The following is a 9,899-nucleotide window of genomic DNA, read 5'->3' on the forward strand; positions in this document are numbered from 1 at the left end:
ATGGCGGATGTGCTAAACAGCACTCCTGCCTCAGAATCAGCCCTTAAGGCACTCGCATCCAGCTGAAGAGCCCATGAGAGTATTTTAGGTATAGAAAACCAAGGCACTCTGGCAAATAAAAAAAAAGAGGACCTAAATGAAAGATCTCTGCGAGTGAGATCCCAGTGGATAGAACAGGGCCATCAAAGAAGGAGGTACCTTTCTCTGAAGGGAGGGGAGAACTTCCACTTTGACTATGACCTTGTCTAAATAAGATCAAAGTCAGCAAACTCAAAAGGCTTCCATAGCCTTGGCAACTCATGACTGGAGTCTAGAAAGATTACTGACACCAGAAACAAGAGTGTCCATTTGTTAAGTCAACAACAGGAGTCACTGTGTAGTTACTCCTCATGTAGAATCTCTGTCCTTAATGTGTTGTTCAATGTGAATTAATGCTATAACTAGTACTCAAACAGTATTTTTCACCTGTGTTTCTGTGTGGGTGCAAACTGTTGAAATCTTTACTTAATATATACTAAATTGATCTTCTGTATATAAAGATAATTGAAAATGAATCTTGATGTGAATGGAATGGGAGAGGGAGTGGGGGATGGATGGTTGTGGGTGGGAGGGAAGTCATGGGGGGGAAAAGCCATTGTAATCCATAAGCTGTACTTTGGAAATTTATATTTACTAAATAAAATTTTAAAAAAAGATGAACAATAACATCCTCATAACAAAGAAAGGACCCTGAAATTGGAATGCAGCTTTCTCTGGGTTGCACTATAACAAAGGATCATGACTGGTGCTGAAATGATCTTTGGTTCCGGAAGGTGCTTTTCTTTGAGCTCCCAGATTCTCCTGAAGTCAGCAGGTTATCTGAGCAGAATGCAGCAAGACCCCAGCTCTTTTGTTGCCTCAGTGTAAAGTGCTTCATCTCCCATTCTGGTGGGGGGGAGCATTTGAGCTTCCACTTAGAGGAGAGTAGAACAGGGAAAGAAAGACATTGAGACTAATTCTAGTTCATTGTAATTCTGATGGCATTATTTTCTTAAAGGCTTAAATTTTTAAGAATTGATTTTTTTATTATTTGAGAGAAAGAATGAGAAAAATAAATCTTTGATCTTGCTGCTTCACTCCCCACATGCCTGCAACAACTAGGCTGGGGCCAGCCAAAGCCAGGGACCCAAAACTCTGTCTCGTTCTCCCAATTTGCTGGCAGGATTCCAACTACTTAAAACCATAACCTGCTGCCTGCCAGAGCGGTCGTTAGCAGGTAGATAGAATTAGAACTGGGCCTCCAACTTAGACATTACAACATGGGATGCACTTTTCTCAAGCAGACAATGATGCTCTTTTCAAAAGCCAGACAGAATTTCAACCCTTGTGAAAACTCCTGACTCCCTGAGAACTGCCTGGCTCATGGATGCAGAGTTTTCTAGTCAGTATCACTGGGGATTCATTCTATGACATTGATCAGACTACCATTTCTTTATCTCAGTTTCTCCACCCATAATCTGATGATAAATACCCCATGCCTCCCAGCAACAACACCAAGGTAACAAAGCATGAATATTGTAATTATTTATAAATCATTTGGTGAAACATGATATGAAAAATATCACTACACTCAAGATATCCCCTGACAGAAAGACTTAAATGGGAAACCTATTGCTTTCTGTGTAGAAAATGCATCTGATGTGGTATATAATTCTCTTTCAGAAAAATGCCTTTCATACAAGGACCTGGATACTTCATTAGTTTTCTTTAAGGTATCCAAGACTGTGGCTGGCAGACTGTGGGTGCAAGACTTCAGGGACCTGTGTTCCTTTCCCTATACTTTTACAACTCTATTAATTAAAACCAGGAGACAAAATAAGATTACAGGGTTCCCCAAACTTGGATTGTCAAATAAAATATATGATATGAGGATATATTAAATTCTAGGAAATCAATAAAATATATATATATATGTTTTCAAAAAGTTCGTAGAAAATGGATTAAAAAGATGCATTTCTTTTGGTGCAAAAATTTTTGAAATCTATATATATATATATTTCACAAGACAAATTATCCTTGAAATTTTTTTAAACATTTTATTTAATGAGTACAATTTTCATAAGTACAACTATGGTCTTCTGACCATACCCATTTACCCACCCTCTCTCCCATCCCACTTGCTCCTCCCTCTCCCATTCCCAGTCTCCCTGGTCCACACCTCTGCCCTACTTCTGTCACTTCCCTTTCTTATTTGCTCTTTTAGCATGGACCTGCATAGTCTCTGTTGATCTCCTGGGCTTCCTGTTGTGAATTTCTCATGGCTCTATCTCTGGTGAGTATCTTCTCTCCCTTTTAATTATCTATTTTCCCGTGTGAGTTGGATCATCCTATTGCTATACGGCCATCTTGCGAGCCCCCTACCCCATGAACTTTTTAGTAACTCTTCTTTGTGTGACTTTATTTATTTATTTATTTCACCAGGAGCAGTGTTTGACTTAGTGGTTAAACCACCAATTGGAATGCTTGCCTCCCCTATTTTATTGCCTGAGTTGGAGTTTTGCCTCCGCTCCCAATTCCAGCTTCCTGATAATAAGCACCTTGTGAAGAAACAGGTGATGGAACCAGTAGTTCAGTACCTCCATGCACATGGGAAACTTACATTGGGTTTCTAGCTCCCTGCTTCAGCCTATTCCAGCCCTGGCAGCTATGAGTACTGCGAGAGTGAAACAGCAAATAGGAGCTCTCTCTCCCTCTCTCTGTCTCTCAAAAAAATGCACCAAAATGTGTTTTTTAACTACATTTCCACAAACTTCTTTAAGTACCCTTATATCAGTTGTATTAAAAATAAGTAATTATTTATATAAAATTCAAGTCTAGCTGAGTGTTTTATTGTTACTTACTAAATCTGTCAACTATGCCTCAAACCCTACTTATTTAATTATATTTCAGCTTAAACTGATGAAAATCTTTCGTGTAATGATTAAAAGACTAAATGATTTCATTAGAAGCAGATAACATAAAATTAAATTATATAGGGTTTCTGCAGCATTGTAAGCACTGGGTAAATGTTCCTTGAATAAATAAATGAATAAATGATGGATTGAATGAATTAATTAAACTGTAGAGATTTAAGATTGGTTAAGACATATATATATACACACACACACACATATATATATATATATTGCTGTTCTAAACCTTCTCTTTTTTTCCTGCATGGAATTTCAAAAACAGCTCACCAAGCTTCCCCTCCCACTACTATTTGCAGCTCTGTGTTGTCCCACGATTTCCTATCTAAACTGGTCTGCTGTGGCTGGCACCAGCAGATGACAATTAGTTATCATGATGACAATTAGTTACCATGCAATTTCTATATGAAAGTTTCTTCTAAAATGGTTAAATTAATTTAACTTTCTTAACTTGCAAGCTTTCACTACACTCAACAAACACTATTGAAGGCCTTTTTATGTACAGTGTATTTATCTTGGAGCTGAATTGCACCGTTAATTACTTACCAAGCTACTTGTTATTGATTCAGCAGCAAATTCTTCCTAGATCTTCAATTATAGAAACATTATAATAACTGCTTGCTGATTTTCAGTTTATCACTAAGTATGAAAAGCAGGAGCAGTGAGAATAGAGATTACAGAAAGATTTTGAAAAATGAGTGAGAAGTAAAGTTAGAAATAAGCACATGTAAGAGAGGAAAGAAATCAAGAAATATAAATCCTGCACGGAGAGTTGGAGTGCAGGGTTGTCGGCAGACCACATGGTTTCAAGTCCTGACCTCTTTCAAAGGTCTGTGATCTTTTTTTTTTTTAAAGACTAAATAATTTTAGTTTCTTCATAAATGCATTTCAACTAAGAGGTTTTTGTTCCTATTTTTATCAATCACAAATCGTGATAATAATTTTGAGTGTAATCATAATTTTAAGAAAAATTCAAAACGTTCACTTATTTTATAATCAAAGCATTAAATCATTTTGAACATTTGAATACATTTTCAAAAACTAAATAAACTTCTGTAAACATCTAGAGCACAGCCGGGACCTATGATTAGGAAGCCACAAACCCCTTTAGGCTTTCTTTCATTCACAGCGTTTTTGAATGGTGAATCAACTTTCAGCTGCTGGGTGCAGGGTGGTTACTTTGCATTACTGGTTTCCTATACTACTGGATTCAGTTTGGTTAACTTCTGGGGAAGATTACTGCATCCTGTGTCATGGATAAGATGACCTTTGACACACCCCTCTTTTCATGACTGTTTTCTAGTTCTGAGTTGAGGAACACAGCCTCTTAGTCTGCTGGAAGTGTGTGTGTAAAATTAGCATTATATGACAAGGTCTTTAGCTTATATTTATTTGAATTTGACAGTGAAACACCTGTCCTAGACATTTCCATTGTTTCCATATTATTATCGATCATTTAAAATATATATCCATGCAATGTGTATACAAACACCAAGCCAGTTAGGACAGCAGAGGTTTGAAACACGGAGGTTGATCAGCATCACCTGAGGAGCCTGTTAAATCAAACACTGCTGGGCGCCACCTGCAGTCTTGGCTTGAAAAGGGGTGGGCTGAGCTTCTGTGATCTTAAAAAGCTTACCTACCCTCTGAAAGCACAGCCTGCGAATGCTGGGATAAGAGTAGACCCTATGCATGAGGTCAGTGTTGGCGTTGCACAGACAATGCACCGGGAGCACTTAACCCCATCCTACCAAGAGAGGCACACTCTACTTGTCAGTTAACTTCTATCACAGGTCTTTGTATTCTTATCAAAGCATGGGGCTAAGGTATCACCTCTCCAGGGACTTATTTACTTGAAACAAGTAATTTAAAAATGTATGTTTCTATAAAATCAAGCACAGTGGTATCCCATTTACAAATTATATCCTATCTACTTTATGGTCCATAACATGTTGCATTTATAATTCTCTTATAAATGAATGTAAAATACATCTTTTCATACAAGGCTAAGGCTCATTGCAGCTACATTGGGCTCTGTCTCTAGAGGTTCTGGGTGCTTTATTTTCCTCTACTATTAAAGTAATGGCAGTGAAAATGTTGGAAAAAACTTTTGGGTAAGAAAACAAAAATAACTTAAGTGAAGTATGAACTTGATTGAATGCTCAATCAATAGTAACTATTATTAGATTCCAGCATTCTCATGCTTTTTAATATATTTAAATTCAACAAATAAACAATGAAGCAAGATTTCATTATTTCCAATTTAGAACAGAGATCAAAAAATCTCTCCCAGGGCAGTATAATTGGAGAACTGGCTGAAGATCCCCGTTTGCTGATGCCAAATAACTTGCCTTTCATCTCCCAGCACCTCATTCATGGAAAGGTAACCTGCAGTCAAGTCCAGCATTGTGGAGAAAGTGACCCCATCTGAAAAGAGAGAAAGATTTCAGGATGGAGTTCTCACTGCTTCTTGCTGGAAAGTGAGCTAGGCAGCCAGACACGGTCCCTTTTCTGATAGTAACGTCAATAACCAGTAACATAAACTCATAAGCTAAGCAATGATCATTACAGACTTGGACAAGGAAGCACTATTAACAGAAATGATAATGATCCTCAGAACTAATTGTTTCTTTCTATCAGAGGGCTACACTGGGAGCGTCAGTGTAGACAGAATGGCAATGGGATGCTACATCCTCTGGAAGACGGAGCTTCCTGTCAGGGTCTGGAGGTAACATCAGTGAGTCTCGCTCTGCTGGCAGTGTTAATTTCAAGCTCTGTTAAATACATGAAATAATAAGTGTATGATATCTTATTCAGAACAAAATTACAACACCATTAACTGCTTTACCAGCAGTGAATAAATTACCCTCTGACATGTAGTTTGCATTGGTCAAGCAAAAAGAAGGTGCGGGAGGAAATGGAGGTTCGGATTTGCTTCTTGCTATTTCCCTCAGCCTCTGTTCCCCTGTCTTCCTTGCCTCTGGTCCCTGAGACAAACAGCCTTGTCCTGTCTGAGTCTTCCCTCACCCAGCCTATCACTACTCACTACTGGTCCATGGACTCACTCTTGCCGATTTGGGAGGTTCTCTCACTTTAGCCTTCTCCATCAATCAGAGGGCTGGCCCAAGTCGGGATGACTCAGCCCCAGGAATTTCCCATTCTTGAGCCCCGTTTCTGAGGGATGTAGATGTTTCTGGCTGAGTGTTCTCTTTCAAATTCAATTTTCTAACCCAGAGAGACTGTGGCTCAGAAGGGCTTACAGATCAGATCCATTTCCAGCTGTTTGTTTTGGATCCCTTGTTCCAATCTTTGGACTGAGGAAGTGCCATGGAAAAAATGACTCCAATTTAATAACCCTTTGTCTAACATCATGTCGGCCTTTTACTTTTATACTTCCAAACCTTGTTGCCTATTCACAAAGCACTCATCACTTGCCTGGTTATGAATATAATATGTGATATTTACACTCCTACTCCTATTGGGAAACCATCAGAAAAGTAAAACAGGCATCAGGCTGAGAAGGCACAAAGATCTGGAGTGAAAATCTGTGTGAGTGTTGCCTCTTCTTTGCTTCATTATCTTAAAAGTCAAGCTAAACTATCCTAAGCCTGCAGAGCTGTCATGAGGATGGCATAATGTGAGCGCTCTCAACGCTAGGGCCACAGCAGAACTTCGCAGAAGGTTTGTTGAAGCACAGATTTCCTGGCCTTACCCCCCAGAAGTTCTGATTCCAGGTTTGGACAGGTGCTTAAGAACAGGTACCCAGCAGTGATGCCACTGAGCACATCTTGAAAGTCACCAAACTATTGAAAAACAAAGGCTTACAAAGGTGTAGCCACCTGTGGGTAGTCAGAATGCTCTCTCACTCCTACCTTTGTATTCTCGCATATTCTTGAATAGATCCACAAGAGCTCTCTTGCTCCAAAGCCTGTTTAATCTGATGTGTCTAACTTTGGCACTCACATCGACCAGTTCATATGTCTGTTCTGTGCTTAGTTTTTTACTGTCTGAACTAATCAGTTTCTATTGCACCCGATTTTTTTGGTAATATGGCATCTCTACCCAGAATTCAGGATCTTAATATCCTCTCTGTTTCTCCAATTTTCAGCTCCATTTGGCCTCTCCCCAGAAACTCCCTCCCACAATTAGTCATGCATGTCGCAGCAGTGGAGGTGTGAGACTGGATTATTTTCTGCTCCAGGTGAAGGCAGAAGAGCCTCTGAACTCTCCCTGCTCCAGAGCTTTTGAATTGCAACGTTCTGTTAAAACAAACAGACTATGTTGATGCAGACAGCTGTCCCGCCCCCAAACACTTTCAACTTTTGAAAAGCAACAGCAAGATAAAAGCAGATCAAATCTATTCGGAAATTTGTCCTTTGGCAATAAGCCTCTTATTTCTTACTTGGGAAAGAAGCTTTTGAGCCTCTACTTTCTTTCATCTCTCTCAGTGCCCACCTACCTCCCCATACTTGTGGGAGGAGGGAGGCTCTCCCACACCTCTCCTCTGCTGCCCAGCCAAAGGGATGCAAGAGGCAAAGATCAGACTCTACTTTTAAGAGATAAAAGCCAGTGCACTCCATTTGTAATGCCTTGCTCTTCTACCTGTGTTTTTACCTAGGGATCACCAACCACTACAGAAGTGCTTTGCAAAACTCTCTTGCTACTGTACTTAGCTCCAAATGGAAAATCAAGTGAGAGCCATCTGCTGTGTGATATTGCACCTCATCGACCACAATGGATTACAGGACAAAGGTAAAGGGCCCATGTGTTTTCTGGAATAGCCCCTATTTCTCTAGAATACATTACTTGTTTAAAGAACAATGAAGGTAAATTTGAAAATATAGTTTCTGAGCAAGAGTGTTCTCTCAGGAAGAGTTCTGGGGGAAAGAAACCTCAGGACCAACTTTATATGGTAAATGATGAATGACAGATCAGGAGACTACTTAAAAACATCAATTTTAAATAGTGCACTAGAACAGAATTCGCAGCAGGGGATTAATAAACTTAAATACTTTAAGAATCCAAAACTGGTCATAGAGTTAAATAAAGAGCTACATTTTAAGTGGGGGAAATTTCAAAGAACAACTGCAAGAATTCCATCCTTTTTGTGCAGTGTTTCAAATGGAGCGAAACGTCCAATATGAAACTCCAGTTACTTGGTCACAGTAAGGTTAACGAAATTCTGGGAGAAGAATCTGGGAATTTGAAATATCAAGTTCCAATGCCAGAATTGTTTCAACCGTCCTCTTTATTTCTAAATGTATCCTCTCACTAGCCTTTGTGTTTCTATTTTGTATTAACACAAATTAACATTTTTAAGACAGATAGTATTCTAAGTGACTCTGTCCTTCTGTAATTAGAAGTTGATCAATCTGCAGGGCTTCTTGTGGACTGCTGAAATGAAACCATGCAAAACACAATTCCTACAGTCAAGCTCTATTTGCAGGAACCTCATCCATCAAAGGAAGTTTGCTGACATACATCGACTGCCTGATTTGGGGCAGGATAGTGCATATAGCGTTTTATTTCTACTGAACAACAATGCTGTGTAACAAATATCAAAAATGCAGTCCTCCAAGCTCAGAGAGTTTGAGTGACTTGACTAAGTTTATACTACTCGCTGGTCAGAAAATCAAGATTGGGATGTAAACCTGACCAGATCAAAAACCTGTTTTATCTTTGGTAATTACTGCAACTGATGAGAGCAGAGAGGGCTCCACCCCAGCTTCATAGAATTTAGTCGTTTGCTGTACATACATCATAGTTTTATGTATGTGATTTAATAGGACTGAGCAATTAGAAGGTGGTGTTTGTTCAGCCTGAGCAGTAACTGCTTAGTGACTTGTTAGATTAAGAAGGTTTAAGTATGCCTAAGACAGTCATAGCTTGCATTGATTTGGTTTCAAGGGTCATTTGGCCAAGCTAGTGGTTTCCCACATCAATGGATGTTTTGTTTGTTTAACAGGATGCTAGTGGTGTTTTGTGGGAAGAAGCAAACCTAGCAGAGCATGTGAGAGTCTTTGAGAATTAATTTCTCTGAATTCTGCATCATTTTCAAAAACCTTATTGGACATTAATGCAGTAGGAAAAACTTCTCGAAAAATGTTGACCCTGGAATCAAATTTCATTTTATATTAAACTAAAAAACGTGTTTTAGCTGAGGTTTAATATTACTGAAATTTCCACAAATGCAACTAGCTTGTAAATTGAGACCCAATTTTACCTTTTTTGTTAAGAACGCTGCCAAGAATTGTTCACTGTATTGGAAAAGCACATCATGAGCAGCCATGCTGTAATATTTGAATTGCTAATAAAATAGATCTGTTTCAGCATTTTCCATAGCTGTTGCTTCATCACAATTCCATGTAGAGATGCAAGCATTTATTTCTTCGTGCCTTCTGCTATGGACCTGTGTGGTAGTTTACATAATGAAAAGCATATTGTTTTATTATAAATTCCTTTCCTTTTGTTTCTCCATTATATTATTCTTGGAGAAATATTTCTGGAAATTTTTATATGAATAAGTTAGTTTATCAATTATTCCAGTTCAAAATAGTAAAAGGATGTCATGAAACATTGATTACAAAAGGGTACACTGGGTCATTATAGAGTTGAAAGAGACTGGGCTAAGCTCTCATTGCCTACCTGAGCTATTTGACCTTTGGCTTTGTTAGTATTCCAAACCTCCTCCTAAAATTTTTAAGCTGACTTAGATCTTCCTCCCTTAGGTTTGGATAGTCTTTATTTTCTTTGTTTAAAAAGGAAATGATATATTCGTGTTTCCAATAAAGCTGTAATCCACATAATTCTGTCAGAAGGTAATATTGTCACAAGCTAAAACACATATTAAAACACCAGGCAAAGATTAGGAAGCCGGACAAAGCCAAGTGTTTACAATAACAGAGAATATAAAAACTTCCCATGAGTACTACTGTTGGTATGAGCTGATGG

General features: G+C 38.6%; 1 long non-coding RNA gene across 5 annotated transcripts; it reads left to right on the top strand.

Moving 5' to 3' along the window:
- Nucleotides 1-2,164: 2,164 nt before the first annotated feature.
- LOC127491634 (uncharacterized) lies at nucleotides 2,165-9,298 on the top strand. Of its 5 annotated transcripts, none has more exons than XR_016231253.1 (4): nucleotides 4,407-4,645; nucleotides 5,242-5,331; nucleotides 7,567-7,700; nucleotides 8,914-9,298. It is a non-coding gene; the product is annotated as an uncharacterized LOC127491634 (long non-coding RNA). The 5 variants fall into 5 exon arrangements; XR_016231255.1 differs by having other exon boundaries at nucleotides 5,216-5,331; nucleotides 8,914-9,297; XR_016231256.1 differs by lacking the exons at nucleotides 4,407-4,645; nucleotides 5,242-5,331 and adding an exon at nucleotides 2,165-2,311 and having other exon boundaries at nucleotides 8,914-9,295.
- The last annotated feature ends 601 nt before the right edge of the window (nucleotides 9,299-9,899 follow it).

Source organism: Oryctolagus cuniculus, chromosome 3, assembly GCF_051225735.1.
Source record: "Oryctolagus cuniculus isolate XC-2025 breed Fujian yellow rabbit chromosome 3, ASM5122573v1, whole genome shotgun sequence".
Classification (NCBI taxonomy): Eukaryota; Metazoa; Chordata; class Mammalia; order Lagomorpha; family Leporidae; genus Oryctolagus; species Oryctolagus cuniculus.